Consider the following 27,956-nt stretch of genomic DNA (forward strand, 5'->3'; position numbering starts at 1 on the left):
ACCACACGTGAACTCCGGCGAGCTGAGATACCATACACCTGGACTATTTCTTCAACTCTTCAAGTAAAATATGCATCAAGAGTGATTCCTATTTCTTCTCCGGATCAGGGAAAGGACTTCCTCGAGTGCGCTGGAATAAGTACTCAAAAGGTTATCCCGAGACTTTCAACGTCGAAATCGGATCTTCCTCTTGGCTGATGGTCTTGTAATTTATTTGTTGCTGTTCAATCTAGAGTTACATATAGAATTGTATAAAGAAATATTTTCCACTTTTATATAGTTTTTTTTTGAAAGAACCAATTTTTTGCCTCCGCTCAGTCCTAGGGACATCACTGGATGTCCCGGACAGGACAGGCTTTCATATTCTTTATATTCAATTTAATATGATTTTTTTTAGGTATAGCGGTATCTATGATATATATAACGTACCTAGCTATTTAAATTTTTTTCTGAAGTATCAGGAATATAATACGTGTATTGATCTTTTTTTTTTTTTTTTTTGAGCTACCACAATTGTGTAAAATTTAACACAATATGTGTGTTTTTTCTTTCTGACGGCTATTATAAGTATATTGATCTTTGCATTTGTATTGTAATCCTTTCTTCCTACAGGTTTTTTGCAAAAAAAAGCAAAAATTGATTAGTACATTCTTACAGACATAGGTACTTAGAGTTGAATAGCATACAATTTGCTTTGCGATTTGTTACACTACTTGTACAACACGTATGTTTGCCTGTCTAATTCCCCACTTTGTGGGGTATCCCTGTCTTTACAGGGATTATGTTTTCCCTACCCTAATCCCGTCGTTTTGTTCTGTACCCTTTTCCCCTTCCCTCAAAAAATTCTAAAATTAATAAAAAATATTGAAACACAAAATATTAACTAATACCTTACATATTTTTATATGTGTTTTTTGCACTTTAATATTCAGGATGCAGTTGGGCCCATTCGGTATTGTAAATCGTTGTGTTTGTTCACATGGGATGCATTTGGATAGCGCTGGGCAACCCGACTGATCTAATAGTGTGTTCGTCACTTAATAGGCTGTAACCTGGATGCTGTACATTACCATTGTGTACAAGTCTTCATTGTGCAATAACATGCCAAGCAACCATGCCCTCCATAGGATTGGTAGGCTGTGAGTGGCTGTTTGATTGGTATTTTTGCACCTATGTTGCCGACATCTTAATAGCACTCCTTTTAGCAGCTTCAGCAATGGGTTGGCTATGCGGGTGAAATTTTTCACAAATTTTCGGAAGTACCCTGTAAGCCCCAGGAAGGCCCAAACATCTTTCACCATTGTGGGGGTGGGCTACTCTTGCACAGCCGCCACCTTCTTACTCCTTAACCGGACACAACATTCCCCAAATATTCAATCTGTTTGCGAAAAAGATGACATTTTTGTGGCTTCACCTTCATGCCATGGCTCTGTAACCGACTTAGCACTTGTTCCAGCCTCTGGAGGTGTTGTTCAAAGGTGGGTGCGTACACGATGATATTGTCAAGATAGATCAGTGTAGCCTCAAAATTCAAATCTCCCGGGCATCTCTCCATCAAGTGCTGGAACATCCTGGGAGAGTTAGTCAGGGCAAAGGGCATACTGTTAAACTCGAATAGTCCCATGGACAATACAAACGCCATCTTTGACCAGTCATGTTCAGCTATTGGCACCTGCCAGTACCCGCTGGCCAGGTGAAGGGAAGAAAAGTTGTTTGCCTGTAGCAAGACAGATAGGGACTCCTCAATCCATGGCAATGGATAGGAGTCCCACACCGTACTGGCATTCATCAGTCTCTTATCGACACAGAAATGTAAGGTCCCATATTTTTGTCGGACCTGAACAATGAGATCCGCCCACGGACTCTGACTTTCTCGTATCACTCCACTCTGCGACATGTGATCTAACATCTCCTTCACTTCTTTGTACATCTGGAGCGGTATCTGTCGGTATCTTTCCCGAATTGGCATGGCACACTCCGTAGGGATTTCATGACCGATGGTCTGAGTGCAACCAAAGTCATCTTCTTGGCGGGCAAAGACCTCTTGATAATGCTCTAACACATCTTCCACTTGCTGCACCTGCTGGGGTGACAGTCCCGTCAATTCAGCCTATATCTGCTCTTAGATCCTATGACCCTCCTTTGTGCTGTTAGGCGGGGTTTCCGGTGTCATTGTAACTGCTAAAGTCCAGGGACATCCTAGCACAACAGCCAGTTGTACTGCTTCAGGTCGCATTATCTTTTCTGGCATTTCCAGAATCTAGGCCACTTCAATCTTAGGTAGGATGGTGAGACTGTCTTTCCCCTGGCTGATGCACCATACTACAACGTTGCTGTCTTGGCCTGTGGCTAATGTCTGGGCTATGAGCAGTCCAGGGGGCATTTGATCCATTGATGTCAGCTCTATTTGCACTTCCACCCACTCACATACTGGTAATGTGAGCACTATCTGGCCGGGTGGTAGGTTAAGTTTTTCAGCCACAGAATCCATCACCTTCCCCAAGACTTTTCCTTCCCCAGACCTCTCCTGAGCTTGGGCAGCTCGGATCAGTTGCTGAAACACCTTATGTTGACAGGCTTGAGGGCTCCATTGGTTCAAAAGGGGCTCTTGTGACTCATTGATCAGAAGCTGTCCATCTCTTTCAGTACATTAATTCCGAGAGTCATTACGGGGCCGCAGCCGCCATTTCCGCCATTTCCGTCGACTAAAACGACGCCTTTATGGCCTACATCCTTCCCACACTCGCTAATCTCCATCCAGACCACCCTGGCGATCTCCATCCAGACCACCCTGGCGACCGGAATGGGCAATTGTCACGTCGCCAACAGATACAGGGACTGCTGTTCCTGCTTCGGCCACTAGGAGGCACCTGGCTGGCACGTCGCCATCAGGCCCGAGCTCTGCTATTCCGGTCTCGGCCTCTGGGAGGCACCGGACTGTCATGTCACGGTCAAACTCGGGGATGGCTGTTCCTGCCTCGGCCACTGGGAGGCACCGTGGTCCGCATGTGGGTACTGCTAACAGGGAGGAGGCTCCTCCGCAGGCATCTGGCGGCCGCAGGCTGCGCTCCTCTGTCGGTCATGAAGGGGTTGGTGCAACACCATCTGGCCTGGTCCTGGGGGCGATCCTAATGACGTCATCAGACCGTGAACCTGTGAGGGATGATCTGATCCCTCAAATACCTTGGGGCTGGTCTTGCAGGCCGCAAGATATAGTCTTGGTTTCTCCAGTGTGCTAGTTTGTTATTTGCTATCTTTGATTCTGACCTTTGCCTGGATTTCTGACTCTGCTCCTGCCTAACGATTTTGTACCTCTGCCTCCCTCCCGGTTTATGACTCTGACCTTGGCCTAGATTTGACTCTGCTACTTTCTGCCGTTTTTGTACCTCTGCTGCCCCCCTGGTTTAGACTTGGATTCATGACTACGCTTTTGGTCCCGTTTTTTAACCCCTTTCTGGCGACCGTCCTGCTCTGGTCCGCTGCTCTTATTCAGACAGCTACCTCCTGGGCTCTGCTGTAAATCCAGATCCCTGTATAGGGGTAAAAGGTATCGGGGTTGCTCGGGGTGCTGTCTTACTGCAGCCCAGACTCGCAGATGGACATCACATTATATCTGGCCCAAAAAAAGTTTTTATATATATCCAACATATATAAAAGCAAGTGCCCCTGAACTTTTTTTTTTTTTCTCCCTTCTCCTGCCTGAGTTGATTATTTGACCTAACACCTGTTACCTGCTTCAGTGCACAGCCTGGAGGAGCACTCCCATCCTCCTACACAGGCATGCTGCAGTCTGGAGACTTCAGGGAAAACGCCGGACGTCAGAGATCCACAGTCCTGGGACATCGGCCCCTGGGCAGCTCTGGTCAAACCTGCCCGGGGGCTCAGGTATTGCCCGCAGAAGTGGCTAAATTTTTTTACCCGTCTCTCTCTCATTTTGTAAGAAATCTCTGTGTTTGAAGGCTTATGTGGATAGTGGCTCTGAGGGAAATTTCATGGATTCTTTGGTTGCCAGGAATCTGGGTGTACCGATACTGAGGCTTAATGCCCCTATTAAAACCACTGCTATCAATGGAACATCTATTTTTCAGGGTGGAGTGGAATTCGTTACTCCAGGAATTGCAATGTAAGTGGGGACATTACATACTGAACATATGTCATTTTTTGTGATTGATGATTTATCAGACGCAGTTGTTTTGGGTATGCCATGGTTGCACAATCACAATCCTGTCATTGACTGGCACCATGGTGATATTGTGCGCTGGAGTCCACACTGTCAGGATAACTGCATATCACTAGCAGTGAACCATGTTAATGTTAAAACCCCCTGCATACCTTATGCTTTCAGGGACTATGAGGATGTCTTTTCTGAAGTGGAATCTTAGAAATTACCCCCTTATAGAGAATATGATTGCCCTATAGACTTGATTCCGGATGCCCGTCTCCCAAAGGGGAGAATATTTAATCTCTCCGGTCCAGAGAGTCAGGCCATGAAGGACTACATAGCAGACAGTTTACAAAAAGGCTTTATTAGACCGTCCACTTCACCAGTTGGGGCCGGGTTCTTCTTTGTGGAAAAGAAAGATGGGGGTCTCAGACCTTGCATTGATTACCGGGAATTAAACGCAATCACTGTAAAGAACCAGTATCCGCTTCCACTCATCCCTGATCTTTTTAATCAGCTTATGGGAGCCCGTTGGTTTACTAAACTTGACCTTCGGGGGGCATATAATCTAGTTCGCATAAGAGAGGGAGATTAGTGGAAAACCGCGTTTAACACACCCCTTGGCCACTTTGAGTACCTCGTAATGCCGTTCGGACTCAGTAACGCACCTGCTGTGTTTCAAAATTTTGTGAATGATATTTTCAGAGACATTTGTGGGGTGTATGTAGTCGTGTATTTGGATGACATCCTGATTTACTCTGCTGACCCTGTGACACACACTCAACACGTCTGTTCTGTGCTCCAAAGACTGCGAGAACATTCTTTATTTGCGAAACTAGAGAAATGTGTTTTTTTTTTTGCTGAGGAGGTACAGTTTCTGGTGTACATGGTCTCAGGCAAAGGTTTTCGCATGGATCCTGCCAAGATCCAACCCATTAAAGCATGGGTACAACCCAAATCGCTAAAAGCGCTGCAGCGATTCTTAGGGTTTGCCATTTACTACTGCAAATTTATCAAGGGTTTCTCAGAGATTGCCAAACCACTCACCGATTTGACCCGGAAGGGGGCAGACATGGCTAATTGGAAACCTGAGGCACTTCAGGCCTTTTCTGCTTTAAAGGAGTGTTTTGTGGCTAACCCGGTACTAATCCAGCCTGACCTAGACCGGACGTCTGTGGTAGATGTGGATGCCTCTGAGGTTGGAGTAGGTTGGGGCAGTGCTTTCACAAGGCATGGCATCCCTTACACAACTTCGTCCATGTGCTTTCTTTTCCCGAAAGTTCTCTCCTATGGAGAGGAATTATGATATAGGGAATCTGGAATTGTTGGCCATAAAATGGGCCTTCGAGGAATGGCGTCACTTCCTCGAAGGTGCTAAATATAAAATTACAGTGATCACAGATCACAAGAACTTGACCTACCTGGAGTCAGCCAAAAGACTGAATTCTAGACAGGCAAGGTGGGCCTTGTTTTTCTCGAGATTTGACTTTGTAATCACCTTTCGTCCAGGTACTAAAAACTTAAGGGCTGATGCCCTCTCTCGCAGTTTTTGCCCCTCACAAGCCGAGGACTCTGAACCAGTTCCAATATTGGCCAATGGGATTGTTGTTTCGGCTGTGTCTTTGGACCTTCTGGAGGCGATCTGTAGGTCCCCAGAACAAGCCCCTGACATGACGCCCCCCAAAAATTGTTTGTTCCAGCCACGTTTCGCCTGCAAGTTCTGAAGGAGTCGCACGACTCTGTTCTGGCAGGACATCCTGGTGTCAATAATACCACCAGACTGGTGACTAGAAATTTTTGGTGGCCGACGGTGGTTAAGGATTGTAAAGATTATGTGTTAGCTTGTGAAATCTGTGTCCGCGCCAAGTCCCCCCCATAATCGCCCTGCCGGCTGGCTCCAGTCCTTGCCCACCCCTGAGAGTCCATGGACCCACATCTCCATGGACTTCATTACTGACCTGCCACCCTCAGAAGGGAAGACGTGTATCTGGGTGGTGGTGGATAGGTTCAGTAAGCAATGTCATCTTGTTCCCCTGTCTGGTTTACCTAATTCTGAAACTTTGAGTAAGCTCTTCATTGTTCATGTTATACGATTGCACGGCGCTCCGGTGAGTATTTTATCTGACAATTCTATATATTTCAGGTACCCAGTTCGTTTCCAAGTTCTGGAGGGCATTCTGCAAACGCATAGGCGTTGAATTGTCCTTCCTCTGCCTATCATCCTGAGACCAATGGTCAAAATGAACGCACCAACCAGGCTCTGGAGCAGTATCTCCGCTGTTACGTATCGGAGCATCAATCCGGTTGGGTGGAACATCTGCCGCTAGCTGAGTTCGCCCTGAACAACCAATACCAGGAGTCCATCAAAACTACCCCTTTCTACTGCAATCACGGACTGCACCCACACTTTGGTTCATTTTCGGCCAGGTTGTTGGAGCTCCCGGGGGTAGAAAAATGTATGCATCGGTTAAAGACTATCTGGTCGGAAGTAAACACAAACTTGAAGGGGTCCCAGGTTAGACAAGCTTTGGCTGCAAATAGACGGCGATCCAAGGGACCGCACCTGGGAGCTGGGGACAAGGTCTGGCTTTCCACCAAGAATATCAAGCTTAAAGTGCCATCTGGCAAACTGGGTCCCAGATTCATTGGTCCATATGAAATAATGGAAGTGATTAACCCAGTAGCTTTTCATTTAAAACTCCCTCAGTCTTTTAAATTGCCCAATGTTTTCCACAAATCTCTCCTCAAGTTGTACCGCTCTCCAATCCATCCTGTCCAGTCCCCTTCTCCTCCAGTTTTGGTCAGGGACACCTTGGAATACGAAGTACAGGGTGTTCTTGACTCCCGCTTAGTGAGAGGTTCCGTGCAATACCTGGTGCACTGGAAGGGCTATGGCCCGGAGGAGAGGTCCTGGGTTCCCGCTAGTGACATCCACGCCAAAGGTTTGATTAGAAAATTTCACCTCCTTCACCCTAACAAACCTGGTTTTGAGGGTCTGGAGGCCCCTCTTAGAAGGGGAGGTACTGTCACGGCGCCATCACATACAGGAACTTGTTATGAATGAGTCACCAGAGGAGGAGAAAACAAAAATACAAGCTAAGTCCAGAAAACCGGAGAGGTTGGTAGCTATCGGATTGCAGACCCCTGATCCTATACACCACAACTAACAGTAGCCGTGGGGGTTTCCTACGGTGCCCTAGACCCCTCGTCACAGCCGGAGAACTACATAAGCCTAAAGAAGGAAAGGGGAAATCTAAACTGCCCCAGAGCAGACCCCAAAGCAATAGACAGCCCCCAACATGTATTGTCGGTGAAATACAGATGAAAACACAAACACAGACAGAAAGACAGGCTGAGCAAACGATGGGGCCCAACTAACTAGATAGGACAGGACAGAAAAGATGCTGGCTGCAATCCGCAAAAAACCCTAGCAAAAATGTCCCAACCGTCTGATAGGAAAAAAGGCCCTGAAGTCGCTAGACTTCAAAATCACTATGTGATGTCCGCCTGCGGGTCTGGGCTGCAGCCAGGCAACACCCCGAGAAACACTGATACCCTTTACCCCTATACAGGGATCTGGATTTATAGCAGAGCCCAGGAGGCGCTGTCTGAATAGGAGCAGTGACCAGAGCAGGACGGTCGCCAGAAAGGTGTTCCAATACAGGACACAAACGTGGAGATATGCGAGTCTAAACCAGTCAGGCAGCAATGGTACAAAAACGGTAGACAGAAGCAGAGTCAGATTCAGGCCGAGAGTCATAAACCAGGAGAGTAGCAGAGGTACAGAATCGTTAGGCAGAAGCAGAGTCAGATTCAGGCCGAGAGTCATAAACCAGGAGAGTCGCAGAGGTACAGAATCGTTAGGCAGAAGGAGAGTCAGAAGTCCAGGCCAAAGTCAGTCAGTCAGAAAGCAATTCACACATTAACACACAGGGGAACCAAGAATATATCCGGCGGCTTGCAAGACCAGTCCCAAGGTATTTCAGGGATCAGGTCACCCCTCATAGGTTCCTGGACTGATGATGTCATCAGTACCGCCCCCAGGACCAGGCCAGATGGAGATGCAGTAACCTCTTGATGACTGACAGAGGGGTGGAGCCTGCGTCCACCAGATGCCTGCGCAGGTGCCCTTACTCTGTCAGCACCATAACTCCCGGGCGAGCTATGGCGCCTCCTAGTGACCGCGACAGGAGCAGCAGACCCAGAATTTAACGGCGACGTGACAGACCGGCGCCTCCTAGAGGCTAAAGCCGGGACAGTAGGCTCTGAGCCTGACGTGACAGAACCACGGCCCTGTCCAGTGGCCGAGGCAGGAACAGCCGTCCCTGAGTCTGACGATAAAGTGGCGGTCCGGCGCCTCCTAGAGGCCGCGACCGGAACAGCAGGCCCTAAGTCTGGCGGAAACGTGACAGTACCCCCCCCTCCAAGAGGGGCCTCCGGACCCTCAAAACCCGGTTTATCAGGGTGAAGGAGGTGAAACCTTCTAATCAACCCCTTGGCATGAATGTCACTAGCGGGGACCCAGGACCTCTCCTCTGGGCCATAGCCTTTCCAATGAACTAAATATTGCACAGACTTTCTCACTAAACGGGAATCAAGGATGCCCTGGACTTCGTACTCCAAGGCACCCTTGACCAAAACTGGAGGAGGAGGGGACTGGACGGGATGAATTGGGGAGCGGTACACCTTGAGAAGGGATTTGTGGAAAACATTAGGAATTTTAAAAGACTGAGGGAGCCTTAAACGAAAGGCTACCAGGTTAATTACTTCTAATATCTCGTAGGGACCAATAAACCTGGGCCCCAGTTTGGCAGATGGCACCTTAAGCTTAATGTTTCTGGTAGACAGCCAAACTTTGTCCCCAACTCCTCGGTGCGGCCCCGTGGACCTCCGTTTATTTGCGGCCGAAGCCTGCCTGACCTGGGACCCTTTCAAGTTTGTGTTCACCTCCGACCAGATTGTCCTTAAGTGACGTATGGAATTCTCTACTCCCGGAAGCTCCGACATCTTGGCCGAAAATGAACCAAAACGTGGGTGCAAACCATGATTGCAGAAGAACGGGGTGGTTTTGATAGATTCCTGGTACTGGTTATTTAGAGCGAACTCAGCTAATGGGAGATGTTCCGCCCAATCAGACTGATGTTCCGAGACATAGCAGCGAAGATATTGCTCTAGAGCCTGGTTGGTACGCTCCGTTTGACCATTGGTCTCAGGGTGGTAAGCGGAGGAGAAGGATAATTCAATACCAATACGTTTGCAGAATGCTCTCCAGAATTTGGAAACAAACTGGGTACCTCGGTCGGACACGATATTCTCTGGAGCGCCATGCAGCCTTATTACATGAACAATAAACAACTTACTCAGAGTTTCTGAATTAGGTAATCCAGAGAGGGGAACGAAATGACATTGCTTACTGAACCTGTCCACCACCACCCAGATACATGTCTTCCCCTCTGAGGGTGGTAGGTCAGTAATGAAGTCCATGGAGATGTGGGTCCATGGACTCTCTGGAGCGGGCAAGGACTGGAGCCAGCCGGCAGGCCGATTGTGAGGGGACTTGGCGCGAGCACAGATTTCACAAGCTAGTACATAATCCTTGCAGTCCTTAACTACCGTTGGCCACCAAAAACTCCTAGTCACAAGCCTGGCGGTATTATTGACCCCAGGATGGCCTGCCAGGACGGAGTCGTGCGACTCCTTCAGAACTTGTAGGCGAAACGGCGCTGGAACAAACAATTTCTGGGGGGGCGTCGAGTCAGGGGCTGGTTCTGGGGACCTACGGATCTCCTCCAGAAGGTCCAGAGACACAGCCGACACAACAATACCATTGGCCAGTATTGGAACTGGCTCCGAGTCCTCAGCCTGTGAGGGGCAGAAACTTCGAGAGAGAGCATCAGCCCTCACATTTTTGGTACCAGGACGAAAGGTTATTAAGAAATCAAACCTAGAGAAGAACAAGGCCCACCTCGCTTGTCTAGGATTTAATCTTTTAGCTGACTCCAGGTAAGTCAGATTCTTGTGATCTGTAATCACAGTGATCTTATGTTTGGCGCCTTCGAGGAAGTGGCGCCATTCCTCGAAGGCCCATTTGATCGCCAATAACTCCCGATTACCTATATCGTAATTCTTCTCAGTGGCAGAGAATTTGCGGGAGAAAAAGGCACATGGGCGAAGCTGAGTGAGTGATGCAGTGCCTTGCGACAGCACTGCTCCAACTCCGACCTCAGAGGCGTCCACCTCTACAATAAACGGGCGGTCCAGATCAGGCTGAACCAAAACTGGGTTGGCTACAAAGCACTCTTTTAACGTAGCAAAAGCCTGAATTGCCTCAGGGTTCCAATTGGTCACGTCTGCCCCTTTTCGGGTCAAATCCGTGAGTGGTTTAGCAATTTCGGAGAAACCCCTGATGAATTTTCGGTAATAATTTGCAAACCCTAAAAATCGCTGCAGCGCTTTTAGCGACTTGGGTTGCACCCAAGTTTTAATAGGTTGGATCTTGGCAGGATCCATACGGAAGCCTGTGCTTGAAACCACATATCCTAAAAATTGTACCTACTCCGCAAAAAAAACACATTTCTCCAGTTTAGCAAACAGGGAGTGTTCTCGCAGTCTCTGCAGTACAGAGCGAACGTGCTGAGCATGTGTCACAGGGTCAGCAGAATAAATCAAAATGTCATCTAAATACACGACGACATACACCCCACAAATGTCCCTGAAAATGTCATTTACAAAGTGCTGGAACACGGCAGGTGCGTTACTGAGTCCGAAGGGCATTACCAGGTACTCAAAGTGGCCAAGAGGGGTATTAAAGGCTGTTTTCCACTCATCCCCGTCTCTTATGCGGACTAGATTGTATGCCCCCCGGAGGTCCAGTTTAGTAAACCAACGGGCTCCCATTAGCTGATTAAAAAGATCAGGGATGAGTGGAAGCGGGTACTGGTTCTTTACAGTGATTGCATTCAATTCCCGGTAGTCAATGCAGGGTCTGAGACCACCATCTTTCTTTTCTACAAAGAAGAAGCCAGCTCCAACTGGTGAAATGGACGGTCTAATAAACCCCTTTTTTAAGCTATCAGCTATGTACTCGTTCATAGCCTGACGCTCTGGACCTGAGAGATTAAATATTCTCCCTTTTGGGAGACGGGCATCTGGAATCAGATCTATAGGGCAATCATACTTTCTGTGAGGGGGTAGCTTTTCAGATTTTGCAATAGAAAAGACATCCTCAAAATCTCTGAAGGCAAACGGTATGTGGAGGGGTTTAACTTTAACTTGGTTTACTGTTAGCGACATGCAGTTTTCCTGACAGTGTGAACTCCAGCGTATAACATCGCCTAGGTGCCAGTCGATGACTGGATTATGCTGGCATCCCCAAAATGACTGCAGCAGACAAATTATCCATCACAAAAAATGACATAACCTCGGTATGCAATGCTCCCACCGACATAGTGATTTTGTCAGTAACAAATTTAACCCCCTCCTGGACAATAGATGTGCCATTAATAGCCGTAGTTTTTATAGGGGCATTAAGTCTTAATAGGGATACACCGAGACTTTTAGCAACCAAAGAATCCATAAAATTCCCTTCAGATCCACAATCCACATATGCGTTCACACACTGAGATTTCTGACCAAAAGAAAGGGCAATAGGCAATAAAACTTTAGCCGCATCTGCGGGCAATACCTGTGCCCCTGGGCAACCATAGCCAGAGTTGCCCAGAGGCCGATGTCTCAGTAGTATGGATCTCTGACGCTCAGCTCTCTCTCTGAAGGCTCCAGACTGCAGCATACTGGTGCAGGAAGATGAAAGTGCTCCTTCAGGTGTTTAGGCCAGAAATCAGCTCAGTCAGAAGAAGGGAGAGAAAAAAAAAGTTCAGGGAGACTGCTTTTGTATATGCTGGATATATACACAAGAAGCAGTTTTTTTTTATATGGCCGGATATAATGTGACGTCCGCCTGCGGGTCTGGGCTGCAGCCAGGCAACACCCCGAGAAACACTGATACCCTTTACCCCTATACAGGGATCTGGATTTATAGCAGAGCCCAGGAGGCGCTGTCTGAATAGGAGCAGTGACCAGAGCAGGACGGTCGCCAGAAAGGTGTTCCAATACAGGACACAAACGTGGAGATATGCGAGTCTAAACCAGTCAGGCAGCAATGGTACAAAAACGGTAGACAGTAGCAGAGTCAGATTCAGGCTGAAAGTCATAAACCAGGAGAGTCGCAGAGGTACAGAATCGTTAGGCAGAAGGAGAGTCAGATTCAGGCCGAAACTCATAAACCAGGAGAGTAGCAGAGGTACAGAATCGTTAGGCAGAAGGAGAGTCAGATTCAGGCCGAAAGTTATAAACCAGGAGAGTCGCAGAGGTACAGAATCGTTAGGCAGAAGGAGAGTCAGAAGTCCAGGCCAAAGTCAGTCAGTCAGAAAGCAATTCACACAGTAACACACAGGGGAACCAAGAATATATCCGGCGGCTTGCAAGACCAGTCCCAAGGTATTTCAGGGATCAGGTCACCCCTCATAGGTTCCTGGACTGATGATGTCATCAGTACCGCCCCCAGGACCAGGCCAGATGGAGATGCAGTAACCTCTTGATGACTGACAGAGGGGTGGAGCCTGCGTCCACCAGATGCCTGCGCAGGTGCCCTTACTCTGTCAGCACCATAACTCCCGGGCGAGCCATGGCGCCTCCTAGTGACCGCGACAGGAGCAGCAGACCCAGAATTTAACGGCGACGTGACAGACCGGCGCCTCCTAGAGGCTAAAGCCGGGACAGTAGGCTCTGAGCCTGACGTGACAGAACCACGGCCCTGTCCAGTGGCCGAGGCAGGAACAGCCGTCCCTGAGTCTGACGATAAAGTGGCGGTCCGGCGCCTCCTAGAGGCCGCGACCGGAACAGCAGGCCCTAAGTCTGGCGGAAACGTGACACACTATATCAGCACTCAGGTATCTTCTGAAAACAGAGCAAAGAGATCAACTGATCAGAGAAAAAAATGGAATTCAGCTAGTCCCAACCAGGACTGGCTGAATACAAACACTAAGGAAACCAGATAAAATCACATGGAATAATAGCAGGGCAAAAACTTAGCTTTTAGTAGACAGGAACTAAACTGGATGCAAGAGCTCAGAGCAGAAAGGATCACCAGCAGCCCTGCAGGGCGTCGGCTGCCTTATATCCATTCAGAAATTCCAGATGTCCAATCACACTCCGCCTGTTCAGATGACAGGTTCTTCCCATCCCAATCAATTTCACTACCTCTCTTCACCAGCAGAGGGAGTTCATCAGACATCAAAGGTGAAGGGGAGAATGAACTCACAACAGGAACTGCTGTTCCTGCTTCGGCCACTAGGAGGCACCAGACTGGCACGTCGCCGTCAGACCCGAGCTCTGCTATTCCGGTCTCGGCCTCTGGGAGGCGCCGGACTGTCATGTCACGGTCAAACTCGGGGACGGCTGTTCCTGCCTCGGCCACTGGGAGGCACCGTGGTCCGCCCGTGGGTACTGCTAACAGGGAGGAGGCTCCTCCGCAGGCATCTGGCGGCCGCAGGCTGCGCTCCTCTGTTGGTCATGAAGGGGTTGGTGCATCACCATCTGGCCTGGTCCTGGGGGCGGTCATAATGACGTCATCAGACCGTGAACCTGTGAGGGATGATCTGATCCCTCAAATACCTTGGGGCTGGTCTTGCAGGCCGCAAGATATAGTCTTGGTTTCTCCAGTGTGCTAGTTTGTTATTTGCTATCTTTGATTCTGACCTTTGCCTGGATTTCTGACTCTGCTCCTGCCTAACGATTTTGTACCTCTGCCTCCCTCCCGGTTTATGACTCTGACCTTGGCCTGGATTTGACTCTGCTAATGTCTGCCGTTTTTGTACCTCTGCTGCCTGCCTGGTTTAGACTTGGATTCCTGACTACGCTTTTGGTCCCGTTTTTTAACCCCTTTCTGGCGACCGTCCTGCTCTGGTCCGCTGCTCTTATTCAGACAGCTACCTCCTGGGCTCTGCTGTAATTCCAGATCCCTGTATAGGGGTAAAGGGTATTGTGGTTGCTCGGGGTGCTGTCTTACTGCAGCCCAGACTCGCATATGGACGTCACAGCAATTTGTTGGCTGCTATCAATCTAATTACTGGCCCCCACTCTAGCCAAGATACTTCTAGGAAATGTTGTCTGAAGTAAGCTTCCGGCATGGTGGTCACCTGTGACCCAGTGTCAATCAAACAGTGAACAGCTCGCCCATTTACTTCAGCTCAGACTGTATGGCTCGCCGAAACTGTGCCTTTGGGTCTTCCTTCTCCTTTCCTTTGTTTTTCAGGCTCCGGGCTGCGTCAATCAGCCATGGAGCCCACTAGTTTAACGGCTGCCATGACAGGGACCGACCTCGGCTTACACAGCCTAGAGCGTAGTATCCTGCCTTTCCACATCTGTAGTAACTTGGGTCCCCTTCTTCACTAAGTGGTCTTGCTCTCTGAAGAGGTCTGACGGAAGGGTTGGACCCTGCATCACTCCTATCTCTTGGTGAGGAGGCTGCTCTCGACGGTTCTTGGGCTGGAGCGGGGGCTCTTCTGAATCTGGACCATTCACGCTGCATTTCCTGTATTTCCCTCTGGATCTTTCGGACCCACTTCGGCTCGGCTGCGGACAGGGGTAGGTACTTCATTGCTCTGGAACAGCCCTGCTAGGGCCGCCACTCCCTGTTCCTGCTCTCTCACACTCGCCTCTGCCCCTACTTCTAGGAAGGTCATACGTGGGCTAGTGAGCAGGCATTCTCATAAAGCCTGCTTAGCGGCGTGTCCCTGAGACCCGACACAAATTGATCTCTCAATATCCTATCAGGGGGCCCCACTCCCGTGCTCCCCACATCATCCTTCTTAGTGATGTGCGCAAGCATCTCCTGCAATGCATTGATTTACTGAGTCACAGTCTCTCCCTCTCGCTGAACGTGGTTAAGCAATTGCATCCGCACATTTCCCACATGAGTGGGATCACCATGCATTTCTTTTAGAATCTGCACCACCTTATCCAACGTATACTGCTCATGGGGGGGAGCAGAACATAACAGAGTACCGCCTCACCATCCAGGATCATTAAAGCTATCTCCGCCTGCATAGCAGGGGTCATGGGGTGCATCTGTAAGGGGGTGAAGAATAAGAAGAGCTCAAAGGAGATTACCTTCCCTGCTCCTCATCTGGAACTACTTAGCCAGACAGCAGGGTTGCCAGGGGGAAGACTTTCTGCGCTGGACGTACTGGACCATGTGACTACTGGGGGGAGAGAGGAACAGGAAGCAGGGCAGGCAGAGAGTACGCGCAGCTCAGAGCAGCATGTGCAGGGGACAGAGCAAGTCGCAGCTGCACGCAGGGGGAAGAAAGAACTCCCGGTCAGAGGGAAAAGACAGGAGGACGGGACATACTTACTGCTGTCTGTGAGTACGTGAACACTGAGTCTCCTGTGATTAGAGGAAGACGTCCACCTGACCGTGCAGAGACGGAGACCCGCGAGCATAGTCACGGTGGCCATGGTGACAGGTCAGAGCCCCTGATTCTGGCAGAGAGACTGAGTTTTGTTCCAGCAGAAAGAGTGAGAATTGTTCCAGCAGAGAGACTGAGCATTGTTCCGGCGAAGAGACTGTTAGCTTGAAAGCAGAGATTCAGAGCAGGGGAGACCCAGTTTGTCCCAGAGTCCCCCCTGCTTTCTACTTAACCCTGGAGATCCTGGCTACCATCTAACAGAGACTACAAGTGCAGCTGCTGACGGTGCCGACGTTTGAGAAGCAAGATTCCTTCAGACTGATAAGTTTCATGAAAACCCGTTAATTACCATTATCTGCCTTGACTGTTTGGTAACTTTGCCTAGGTTTCATAAACCTTTATTCATCACTCTTTTGCCAGTTTAACCCCCACTGTTTCCTCCCTGCAAGGAGGTTTAGATCCCTGTAAATAAAACCTTTTAACTTTTGGTCTGTCTCTGTTCCGTGGTGACATACCCAGCACCTGCACTTTATAACATTTGGCGTAGTCGGCAGGATGTCGCACAAGGGGGCGGAGGAGACAGACCAAGCAGTTGGGGGAGGCTGTTATGAACTGGTCACCGAGGAGGATGGCAGGAATAGGCTAGGCCACCAGGAAACCAGAAAAGTGGTAACTTAGCGGATTGCAGACCCCTAATCCTAACAACACAATTAGCAGTAGCCGTGGGGCATATCTACGATGCCCTAGATGCCTCAGCACAGCCGGAAAATTAGCTAAGCCTAAAGCGAGAAAGGTGAAATCTAAACTGCCCCGGAGTAGAACTCCAAAGGAATAGATAGCCCCCAAACATATATTGTCGGTGAGACAAGATGAGGCACAAACACAGGCAGAAAATAGACTGAGTAAATGATAGGGCCCAAACTGTCCAGACAGGATAGGACAGGAAAGACACTGTCTGCAATCACGCAAAAACCCTAAAAAGTCCAACACGTCTGATGTACAAAAAACACTGAGGTCTCATGACCTCTCTCCCACTATATTAGCATTCTGGTGTGAACAGGCAGCAAAGCAAAAGAGACTAATATAACAGGGGACTGAACAAACTGACACAAGCTGTAACATATGGAGCAGGGTCCAGCACAGCCCCAGCAGGGAGCACACTGAACCCTCACAGCAAAGCAGAAAGCAGAAAAAAGGCAAAACCAGATCAGATGCAAAGGATTAACAAATGAACAACTTAACTGAAAAATGCAGGATCAGGCAGGAGACAGCAGACCTCAAAATGCACAGGAAGAAACCAATCACCAGCAGCAACTGAGGGAAGTCTGCTCACTTAAATACTCCCAGTCAGTAATCCCTGACTTCCAATCATCGTCGTCAGGTGGCAGACTTCTGTCAACCCGTCCAGCTCCACTACCCGCAGTAACCACCAGAAGGAGCCCCAACTCAGAAGTCAGATCAAGAGAGTTCAGAACAGGAGGCCCCAGGTCTAGCATCTCCCTGGGAGCCATGTTAGTTAACTTGCCAAAATTCTCTGTGAGCAATGTTATGTTGTGGAGTTGGATGGAGCGCATCAGAGGGATGATGCGCATGCATCCCATGACACCAGCCCTGGAGGCCATAGTTGTGATGGCCCTAGAGGGGGACGCACGGGACTCTTATGCTCAGACCCCCTTAGGCGAGAGATACCCTGGACAAAGTATTACGGATACTTGAGGAGACGCATGGGGACCCCACTGACGTAGGGGAGCTGTGCATGCAACTGTTTCGCTGGGTACAAAGAGAGGGGGAGACCGTGATGCAGTTTATAAATGCCCTGCAGGAACTCCATACTGATATCACACGGAAGGACAGCATAGGTGTAGGGCCAATTGACGTGCTACGGGACCAACTAGTGATGGACTTGGGAGATGTGTTGATGAAGCAGGCCCTGCGAGAGCGCATGTGGGTAAAGCCAGACATGACTTTCTCTCAGATTGGGAGTGAGACGCACGAGCAGGGAGTAATAGTGCCGGTGGGGAAGGTATGGAGCAGGGAGGTAGCTGCCCCTCAATGGGTAGAAGACTTGAAGAAGGAGATTAAGCAGGTCCACAAGGAAATAGCTGAATATAAGAGGACCCCTGCTGTAGAGTCCAGCCCACCAATGCGAGACAGAGAGACCGCCCCACAACGTGAGACTAGTGCCGCTCGGCGAAGAAGACCGTCTACATGCTACAACTGCAGAGTACTCAGCCCGAATGAAGAAGACGACATGGACCCGGGATTCCCGGCTGAAGATAAGAAGAATCTGGGAGAAGATTGAGAGTCTTGGGGAAGCCCTTACTGCTGTCTTGGGGACCAGCAGCCTACCCCAAGGTAACGTGTGGAAGCAGATGGAGGGAGATAAAGGAGAGGTGCAGAGCATGAAGAAGACTTCAGTGGCGGCTCCAGAGCATAGCCCCATATCCTGGGGTGAAGAGCAACCGCAGATGAGAGATGCTCCCTGCCGAGGTCGACAATCCAGACCAAAACGCCCACCAGACAGACGCAGACGTGAGTGCTGGGTGTGCAGAAGGATGGGGCATCTGGCCAGAAATTGTCCTACCTGAGAAAAGTGGTGGCAGAGATCCGCTCACACCTGTGAGGGCCCTGCTAATTGGAGGGAGCTTTGCCCCTGGAGGGAATGGTACGGCGGGAGGAGAGTGTGGGGCTGAGGGGATCCAGAAGTGAACCCGCAGAACTGCGTTGACGAACCTCCTTTGGGCAAACTGGCCAAGTGGACCACCCCCTATACAGGGAGCGTCTGGGGCAAGCCCATGGGAGACTGTTGCCGCGGAAGCTGAAACCTGGGGACAGATGGAGGAAGACACAAGCGGGAGATAGACTGGACGGCAGGAGAAGCAACTGGAGACCACAGGGAGACTGCTGCAGGTCCGGCAGGCGGTGGCTTGAGGGAAGGAGCAGACGAGACAGGTAGCGGCAGGCACAGGCTGGAACGGACGGGCACTAGGAAGGAACACAGGGAGGTCACAAGGAGAAACTGCAGCACAGGACGCAAGACAGAGAGCAAGGCTAGGAGGACGCAGGGAAGCGTGGACCTGAATCAGAGGTGCAACACAAATGATAGTCAGGCACAGGGCAGTGGACGAGGCTACCTGATATAGGGCGGCTGGCAGGACTTCCGGGTCAGGGTCCTCCAGGTTCACAGAGACAGGGGGTGGAGCGGCTGCAGCACAGGCAGGGAAAGTGTGCTGCAGAGTCACTGGCGCGCAGTGCGCAGGCGCACCCGAAGCCGGCCGCAGGAGCGGAAGTGAAGGAGCTGAGGGACGTGCGCTCACCTCAGGAGCGCGCCGGGAGAGGTGAGTGCGCCGGGAGTTGGGGGGAGGAGCAGAGAGGATGGATGGCACGGCAGCAGGTGGCGTGACAGTATCTCCCTCACGCCCCCTCTTTTTAAGACTGGCAAGGAACCTAGCTAAAATTCGAGGAGCCTGGATGTTCTCCCGGGGTTCCCAAGATCTTTCCTCAGGACCAAAACCCTTCCAATCAATTAAGAAGAGGGTTTTAACTCTAGACTTTTTCATGGCAAGAATGTCTTTAGCTTCAAAGACATCCCGGGCGGAAACTGGCTGATGTGAGCGACCAACAGAAGCGTGGAACTGGTTGAGTATGACAGGTTTCAGGAGGGAAACGTGGAAAGAATTGGGAATTCGTAGCGAGGTGGGAAGTTTTAACTTATAGGCAATATCGTTGATGTGAGCTAAGACCTCAAAAGGACCGATGTACTAGGGGCCTAGTTTATACGAGGGAACTTTAAGATGGACAAACTTGGAGGACAGCCATACTTTATCCCCAGGATGGTACAACGGGGAATCCAGGCACCTTTTGTCGGCGTGTCTCTTTATCCTGTCCCGTGCTTGTACAAGCGCAGATTTGGTCTCCCGCCAGACCCTGGAGAACTCCTCGGTCAGAAGATCGGCCGCCGGCACACCCGAGACAGGGGGTACCGGCAGAGGTACACTAGGATGTTGCCCATAGATGATAAAAAAAGGTGACTTAGATGAGGATTCGCTGGTGTGGTTGTTGTAGGCAAATTAGGCCCACGGGAGCAGGTGGGAACAGTCGTTTTGGTGAACGTTGGAGAAGTGACGGAGATAGGTTACCAGAATTTGGTTAGTGCGTTCTGCCTGACCGTTATTTTGGGGATGGTAGGCAGAGGAAAAGTCTAAGGTCACATCCATCAGTTTGCACAGAGCCCTCCAAAATCGTGAAGTAAACTGGACTCCTCTATCTCAAACGATATGCTGAAGGAAGCTGTGAATCCAGAAAAAATGGGTGATGAAAATTCTTGCCAACTCGGGAGCAGAGGGTAGTCCACGCAGAGAGATGAAATGGGCCATGTTGGAAAATCAATCCACGACCACAAGGATGACTGTGTGACCCGAAGACCGAGGCAGATCAGTAATAAAGTCCATTGCAATATGTTGCCAGGGGGCTGAAGGAACTGGAAGCGGGTGAAGAAGACCAGCGGGTAGGTGTTGGGGAACTTTATTTTTGGCACAAGACGGACAAGAGGCGACAAAACTATGCACATCTTGAGCAAGAGAGAGCCACCAATAGTAATGAGAGATGAAGGAGGGGGTTTTCTTGAGGCCGACATGACCTGCCAGTTTGGAGGCATGACCCCAATGTAAGACTCACTTCCTTTTGTTTTCTTGAACAAATGTCTTACCCGGGGGCAAAGAACTCAGATTAAGAGGAGCAACCACAATGACCTTGTTAGGGTCCACGATGTGCGATGGCTCCTCCTCACAGTCGGTGACCAAAAAGGATCTGCTCTGAGGTTCTTATCGCCGGGACAGAAATGAAGTTCAAAATCGAACCAGGCAAAGAACAGCGAGCACCTGTCTTGTCGAGGATTAAGCCTTTGTGCTGTCCGCATGTATGCCAGGTTCTTGTGGTCTGTGTAGATCTTGACGGGATGTACCGCTCCCTCCAGGAGATACCGCCACTCCTCCAAGGCCAGCTTGATGGCGAACAGCTCCCTGTCACCAATGGCAGAGTTCCTCTCTCGAGGTGGAGAATGTCTTCGAGATAAAACCGCAGGTGACAAGTCGTCCGGAGGAAGACCTCTGAGAAAGTACCGCACCGGCCCCAGTGGCAGAGGCATCTACCTCCAGAATGAAGGGCTTATTGGTTTCAGGACAATGGAGTACGGGAGCAGTAGCAAAGGCTTGTCTCAAGGAGCGGAAGGCGTTCTCGGCCTCAGGTGACCAGAGGTGAGGATTGGCCCCCTTATGGACTGGAGCGGAGATAGGGCTGGTCAGGATGGAAAAGTGTGGGATAAACTGCCGGTAGTAATTAGCGAAACCCAGGGATTGGAGAAGCAGGAAGCTCATCTTCATATTTCCGGTGCATTCTGGGAAGAGGAGAAGAGTCGCCTTAAGCTGATTGATCGCTGGGACTTTCCGGGTCTCGCTGTTTGAGGACATCGCAAAACCAGGGATTGGAGAAGCAGGAAGCCTGCATCAGCAATATGGAAGAGAAGAAAATCCACATGGTCACCTGCAACACATGCTACATGTTTACGGATCTTCCGGCCCAAAAACTCAACTTTACCTGTCAGAAGTGCAAACTTGTTGCCCTCTTAGAGGAAAAGGTGCAGGGACTGGAAGAAAGAATAGCAACATTGAAGGTAATTAAAGAACATGAGGACTTCTTGGATGAAGCAGAAGCAACCATTCAGGATTTAGAAAGTGAGAAAAGCTTCAGAGCACATACAAAGGCTGAAAAGTGGAGCCATGTGACGAAAAGAAGCAAACGGATCAAGTGGTCATCACCACCCACACAGCTTAGCAACCAATATGAAGCCCTCATGCTGGAGAACGAAAATGACACACTATCAACAAAAGTTACTCTGTTAAAAAAAGCGGAAACAAATGACACTCAAAAACACTCACGAGCAACAAGCAGTGCGTCCGGAAAGAAAAGAAGAGTGGTAGTTGTGGGCGACTCACTACTAAGAGGCACAGAGGCAACTATCTGCAGGCCGGACATAACCACACGAGAAGTATGCTGCCTCCCAGGAGCAAAAATCAAGGATATGGCCAACAGGATACCTACTATCCTCAAATCCAAGGACGACTACCCTTTCCTACTGATACATGTAGGCACAAACGACACGGCAAGAAATGACCTACCAACTATCTGCGAAGACTTTGAAATTCTGGGGAAGAAAATAAAGGAACGGAACGCACAGGTTGTTTTCTCATCAATCCTCCCAGTCGATGGCCATGGCATCAGAAGATGGAATAGGATACTAGAGGTGAACAACTGGCTATGACGGTGGTGCAGGCAGCAAGGATTTGGATTCTTGGACCATGGCGTGAATTACCTCTACGATGGACTTCTCGCAAGAGATGGGATACACCTCACAAAACCTGGGAAACACACATTCGCCAGAAGACTTGCCACACTCATCAGGAGGGCTTTAAACTAGAAGAAGAGGGGATGGGAGGAAAAACAGCAGACAAGAACATGCAGCAGAAGGACAAACTAATCAAGGATACTAGATGTGTTAAAGAGGACCCAAGACAGGGTACTCAGAAGGAAGCTAAGAAAAATGAAGCAAAACTTCTTTCCTGCATGCTGACCAACGCAAGAAGCCTGACCAATAAGATTGAAGATCTGGAGTTGGTAATGTATGAGGAAAAATATGACATAGTAGGAATAACTGAGACATGGTTAGACGACAGCTATGACTGGGCGGCTAACTTGCAAGGATATGATTTGTTTCGGAGGGATCGTAAAAAAAGGAAAGGGGGTGGAGTCTGTCTATATATAAAGTCCACTTTAAAGCCCACACTAAGAAGATATACAAGAGGGAAATGAAGAGGTGGAGTCTCTATGGGTGGAGATACAAGGAGAGAAAAGTAATAAAATCCTCATAGGGGTTTGTTATAAGCCACCAAATATAACAGAAACCACTGAAAATGTATTATTGAAACAAATAGACAAAGCAGCAAATCACAATGAGGTGATTATTATGGGGGACTTCAACTACCCCGACATAGACTGGGAAACTGAAACCTGCGTATCTCAGAAAGGAAACCAATTTCTGTCAGTAACCAAGGATAATTATCTTTGACAACTTGTGCAGGGCCCAACTAGAGGGACAGCTCTTCTGGACTTAATTTTAAGCAACAGGCCAGATAGAATAACAGAAGTACGAGTCAATGGGCACCTAGGGAACAGTGACCACAATATAATACAATTCCACTTGTCCTTCAGTAAGGTGCCCTGGAAGGGGGTTACGAAAACACTGAATTTCAGGAAAGCAAAGTTTGATCAGTTTAGAGAGGACCTTCGCCGAGTTGATTGGGACAATGTCCTCAAAAATAGGAGCACAGAAAATAAATGGGAAATATTTAAATCAGTTTAACACACTCACTGCAAGCTAGCCATACCGTACAGAAATTAAAGGGCTAGGAACAGGAGAACACCAATGTGGCTAAATAAGGATGTAAAAAGGGCAATAAATAACAAGAACAAGGCATTTAGGAAGCTAAAACAAGAAGGCAATGAAGAAGCATTAAAAAGTTATAGAGAAAAAAAAATAAAATGTGTAAAAAATAAATACATTTAGCAAAAGTGGAAACTGAGAGACTCATTGCTAAGGAAAGTAAAACAAACCGCAAACTATTCTTTAATTATATAAACAGTAAAAAGATTAAAATTGATGGTGTCGGCCCTTTAAAGAACAATGAGGGTGAAATCATAGAGAGCGATGTGGGAAAAGAAAATGTTTTAAATACTTTTTTCTCAACAGTGTTCACACAGGAAAAGGATTTGCCAGGGGAAATGCAGAGTGATAATGTAAACTCCCCATTAAGTATTACCTGCCTAACCCAGGAAGAAGTGCAGAACCGCCTTAGTAAGATTAAAATTGACAAATCACCAGGCCCTGATGGCATTCACCCTCGGGTATTAAGGGAGTTAAGTAATGTGATAGACAGGCCTCTATTCCTTATATTTAAAGACTCTATAGAAACAGGGTCTGTTCCTTTTGATTGGCGGCAAGCAAATGTGGTACCAATATTCAAAAAGGGGTGTAAAAGGGAACCTGGAAACTATAGGCCGGTAAGCTTAACATCTGTTGTGGGTAAAATTTTTGAAGGGTTTCTAAGGGATACCATTATGGAATATCTCAATGTTAATAAATGTTTAACTCCATATCAACATAGATTTATGAAGGACCGCTCCTGTCAAACTAACCTGATCAGCTTCTATGAGGATGTAAGCTCTCAAATGGACCAAGGAGAATCATTGGATGTCATTTATCTCGACTTCTCTAAAGCATTTGACACTGTCCCACATAAAAGATTGGTAAGTAAGATGAGAAAGCTTGGGCTAGGGGAAAATGTGTGTAGAAGGGTAGGTAGCTGGCTTAGTGATAGAAAACATAGAGTGGTTATTAATGGGGCATACTCAGATTGGGCCAGGGTTACTAGTGGGGTACCACAGGGTTCTGTATTGGGCCCCCTACTATTTAATATATTTATTAATGATCTAGTGGATGGCTTACACAGTAAAATATCAGTATTTGCAGATGATACAAAACTATGTAAGGTAGTTAACACAAAGGAGGACAGTTTGCAACTACAGACAGATTTGAGTAAATTGGAGAATTGGGCTGAAAAGTGGCAAATGAGGTTTAACACAGATAAGTGTAAGGTTATGCACATGGGAAGGTGAAACAGATGCTATAATTACTTACTAAATGGGAAATTGCTGGGGAAATCAGACATGGAAAAAGACTTAGACATCTTAGTCAGTAAGAAGCTAAATTGGAGTGCCCAGTGTCAGGCAGCTGCCACCAAAGCAAATAGGGTCATGGGATGCATTAGAAGAGGTCTGGGGACACGAGATGAAAACATAATTCTCCCTCTGTACAAATCACTCGTCAGACCACACCTGAGGTTAGCATTCTCAATAATCAGAACCTCCCACTCCCGTCTCGAAGACTTTACACGTGCTGTGCCAATTCTTTGGAATGCACTTCCCAGGTCAATACAATTAGTCCCCAATCCCCACAATTTTAAGCGTGCCCTGAAAACGCATTTATTCAGACTGGCCTATCGCCTCAACACATTAACCTAATATATCCCTGTGTGGCACAGCCAAAAGTTTTACCATAACCAGGTTCCCCGCATCATGTTCCCACATGCTTTATGCATCCATTAGCCCTCTGTGTCTGTACTGTTACACACTTAACACTATGGCTGACTCATACAATCAGGGCAACTATTACCACCCACCTTTCGTGTCTACCTCTTTCCTCATAGACTGTAAGCTTGCGAGCAGGGCCCTCATTCCTCCTGATATTTGTTATAATCTATGTGATTATTGTTATGCTGTAATGTCTATTGTCTGTACAAATCCCCTCTGAAATGTAAAGTGCTGTGGAATATGTCGGCGCTATAGAAATAAAATTTATTATTATTACTTGGAGTATTGTGTGCAATTTTGGACACCGGTGCTCAAGAAAGACATTACTGAACTTGAAAGGGTTCAAAGGCGGGCTACTAAAATGATAAACGGAGTTGGTTCACTACAATACCCAGAAAGGTTATCAAAATTAGGTCTATTTACTCTAGAAAAAAGAAGACTTAGGGGAGACTTAATATATATGTATAAGTATATCAGAGGGCAATACAGAGATCTCTCCAATGAACTGTTTATACCAAGGACTGTGACAAGAACAAGGGGGCATTCTCATCGTTTGGAGGAAAGACAATTTCTGCACCAGCATAGAAGAGGGTTCTTCACGGTAAGAGCAGTGAGGCTCTGGAATTCTCTTCCTGAGGAAGTGGTGATAGCCAACTCACTGAATGAATTTAAGAAGGGAATGGATGCTTTTCTTGTGAGTAACAGTATAGAAGGTTACGAATAACAGAATATTATAGGTAGATGGTTGACCCAGCTAGGGGAAGGAATTTTTTTCCCTATGGAGAAAATTGGCTTTTACTCTGTGGGTTTTTGCCTTCCCCAGGATCAGTAATGCAGAACAGCTGCACTAAAAGTAGGCTGAACTAGATGGACATAAGGTCTTCCTTCAGCCTTCAAAACTATGTTACTATGTTGGATAGCCTTTACTCCCTGGGGGCGTGGCCAGTTGAGTACGGCGGACACCTTTCCCGGGTCCATGAGTAGACCAGAATCAGAAATGATGTAACCCAAAAACGGTAGAGAAAACTCTTCAAAGGTGCACTTCTCGAGTTTGGCATAGAGATGATGCTCTCTCAGGCGTGACAACACTTGACGGACATATATGAAAAAGGCACAGCAGCACCCTGTGAATGCCAAGACATATGATGTCAATGGAAATAACAACTTCCAAACGCTCTGTCCTTCAGCAAGATGTACTTACAAAAGCGAAGGTTCTTAGCGCATGATTTGGCCAATTCATGTGTGCCCGTCAACCGCGGCAAGGTGACACTTCTCTGACGGGTCCTGTCTAAACCCTTCCATATCCTACTGTATATGCCACTTTCTGGTTAAAAAACCTACTATAATGGACAAACATGTCTCTCCTGGGCTGCAAGCCTCCAATTTGAATGGGCAAGTAGAACTGGTTGAGAACACCTGCAGTAGGATATGGAAGGGTTAAGACAGGACCCGTCAGAGAAGTGTCACCTTGCCGCGGTTGACGGGCACACATGAATTGGCCAAATCATGCGCTAAGAACCTTCGCTTTTGTAAGTACATCTTGCTGAGGGACAGAGCATTTGGAATTTGTTATTTCCATTGACATCATATGTCTTGGCATTCACAGGGTGCTGCTGTGCCTTTTTCATATATGTTTTGCAGTCACTGCAGCTTGCACCTCTTCACACTTAGGAGGTGCTGGTCAGGTTTTTTTGTGTAACACTTGACGGACGTCTTTTCTGTGGGTAGGCAGGTTCGGGGAAAAGACCAGAATATCGTCCAGGTACACCACCACACAAGAATAGAAAAGATTTCAGAACACGTCATTGAGAAATTCCTGGAACACGGCGGTAGCGTTGCACAAACCGAAGGGCATGACCAGATACTCATAATGGCCGTCGCGGGTATTGAAAGCGGTCTTCCACTCATCTCTGGGGCGAATGCGGATTAGATTATAGGCCCCACGCAGATCCAGTTTGGTGAAGATTCGCGCCCCTCAGAGACCGTCGAATAACTGCGGGATGAGAGGAAGCGGATATTTGTTTTTAATTATAATATCGTTGAGGCCCCGGTAGTCAATGCAGGGACGCGTCCTTTTTCTTGACGAAAAGGAAACCCGCACCTGTGGTAAAGAAGACTTGCGGATAAAGCCTTTGGCCAAATTTTCTTGGACATATTCGGTCATGGCTTGGGTCTCGAATGGAGACAGCGGATAAATCCGGCCTCTGGGTGGAGTGGAGTCTGGAACGAGATCGATTGGGCAATCATATGGGCGATGCGAGGGTATGCTCTTTGCTTCTTTCTTGCTGAAGATATCCGCATAGGCCCAGTAGGCAGAAGGTAAATCTGGAGACACCGAAGTTGGTCGGGGAGAGTTTTTTGGCTGGACGGAAAGCAAACACTTACTCTGACAAGATTGTCCCCACCGCAGGATATCACCAGATCGCCAGTCTAGAATAGGCTCGTGTGTTATTGTGGCGCCCCTGAGGCTTCAGTCGCCACAGAGGTACTGCACCTTCTCCTAAGGTGTAGTGCCCCACCATCCAGGTAAGGTGGGAACTCCTGACCACACTCCACACCTGCATTCCTCACACAGGATAGTTCAGTGGGGCCACCTAACAGCTTCAGGCTTGGGGTTAGCAGAGCACCCCTTGTGGAACCCTGCTTCGTAACACGAGATGTGCTGGGAGGCGGGTGGAGTGAGATGATACAAAAGAGTGGGAAGAGTGAGAGTAAGGGAGTAGTTGGTTAGAGGAGAGAGAAGAGAGAAGATGGATGTCTGAGGGACGTGCTGCAGCAGGTCCCAGTGATCTGGGCTGCTGGCACGAGAAAGACAGAGAAAGAGACTGATAAGATTGATAACCTAACCTTCCATAAGAGAGAGAGAGAACAGATCGGAACGAAGGAGAATAGAAGGACGGTGGGAAGCAGGTTGAGAAAGAGAGAGAACCCTTCCAGTCCAGAGAGCGCAAAGGCCGGGGCCCGGTCCCCGAGGTTGATTGGATCTTTATGTCCGGCAACAGACACCAGAGGAGTAGTGAGCCACTTGCGCCTTGCTCCCATCATAGACTTGGGACACAACAGCAACTGAATAGAGAGCCGGGACGCAGAGTGGAGTCCCCGAAGCAGGCTACAGCTGTCTG

This window comes from Dendrobates tinctorius, unplaced genomic scaffold (genome assembly GCF_039654945.1).
Source record: "Dendrobates tinctorius isolate UK_male_01 unplaced genomic scaffold, ASM3965494v1 ptg000120l, whole genome shotgun sequence".
NCBI lineage: Eukaryota > Metazoa > Chordata > Amphibia > Anura > Dendrobatidae > Dendrobates > Dendrobates tinctorius.